At 43.8% G+C, this 1,482-nt stretch overlaps 1 protein-coding gene across 3 annotated transcripts in view; it reads left to right on the top strand.

The window, feature by feature from the left end:
- Window positions 1–1,482, top strand: part of EVI5 (ecotropic viral integration site 5) — a 286,322-nt gene that overhangs the window by 216,415 nt on the left and 68,425 nt on the right. The window lies entirely within an intron of this gene.

Raw genomic sequence — 1,482 nt, 5'->3', positions numbered from 1 at the left:
AAAGAAATGCTCTCAGGGATCCCTCTGCATGTCTGCACAAGCTGAGGGGGTAGGTCCCAAGCCACACAGCACCCCCTGGCCAGAACAGGCTCCCAACTCGAGAAAAGAAAAGGAAAACAAATAAACAATTGAAAACAAACAAACAAACAAAGCCCCGGGATCCCACCAGCATGGCAGCACAGTCTGGGAAGCAGTTCCACACTCAAACGGAGCTCCACAGCCTCTCAGGAAGAAGCAAAGATGGCGCACAGAGCCTGGTATTTGAGCAGAAGGAGAGGGAGGTGGTGAGAGGTAAGGAAGAAATCAAAAGAAGTGGAAAAAAGCAACACCGGCAGCCAGCAAATGGCACTCAGGGAGTCGTCCATTGCAGGCCAGTGGAATCCAAGCAGTCGGTGCTTCCCAGCCAAGAGACTGTGGCTGCGGGAAGCAGAGGAGGGCGAGTGGGGATGAAGAAGTATAGGGGGTGGGAAAGCATATATCGCTGTTTACCAGTTGTTCTGTCCCCTCCTGGAAGCTCTGTGAAGCTGCTTTCTCATACTCCCTATTTGCTGGTCTCTGATAGGAGTCCAAGATGGTGTATCCATGCTGCATTAGCTGATAGGGGACCTCTGCATGTATGTCTCCTCGCTCTCTGTTCTCTGTCAATTTCTTATTCCATCTGGTGCTTGGCTGAGTTCTTTCTCTCTTCATTTGTTGTTTAGGATTTCAGGATTGCTATTTTCTCTGTTTGGCTTAGTTTTTTGGGTCTTTGCTGTGGAGGGACGGCATGGTGCTTCTGCCTATAGTGCCATGTGGCCAGAAGTTAGATTGTTACTTTTTGTGTGTAAACTTTTTCATGAGTTTTTACAGTAGAGGTCTCATACAATATTTGTCCTTTTGTTATTATTTCACTCAGCATAATGTCCTACAGTTTCATCCATGTTATGAGATGCTTCACAGATTCATCGTTGTTCTTTATCGTTGTGTAATACTCCATTGTGTGTCTGTACCATAGTTTTTTATCCATTCATCTGTTGATGGACATCTAGGTTGTTTCCATCTTTTTGCTATTGTGAACAATGTTGCAGTGAATATGGGTGTGCATATGTCTATTCGTGTGACGGCTCTTATTTTTCTAGGATATATTCCTAGGAGTGGGATTGCTGGATCGTATGGTGTTTCTGTTTCTAGCTTTCTAAGGAAGCACCGTATCATTTTCCAAAATGGTTATATCATTTTGCATTCCCACCAGCAGTGCATAAGAGTTCTTATTCCCCCGCAGCCTGTCCAACGTTTGTTATTTCCAGTTTTTTTAATTTGTGCCAGTAATGCTGGGGTGAGATGGTATCTCATTGTGGTTTTAATTTGCATTTTTCTAATGGCTAGTGATTGTGAGTATTTCCTCATGTGTCTGTTAGCTGCTTGAATGTCTTCTTTGGTGAAGTGTCTATTCATTTCCTTTCCATTTTTCAATTGGATTATTTGTCTTTTTGTTGTAGAGGT

This window comes from Trichechus manatus, unplaced genomic scaffold (assembly GCF_000243295.1).
Source record: "Trichechus manatus latirostris isolate Lorelei unplaced genomic scaffold, TriManLat1.0 scaffold00058, whole genome shotgun sequence".
Taxonomy (NCBI): Eukaryota; Metazoa; Chordata; class Mammalia; order Sirenia; family Trichechidae; genus Trichechus; species Trichechus manatus.
This window is presented reverse-complemented; position numbering and strand designations above follow the sequence as displayed.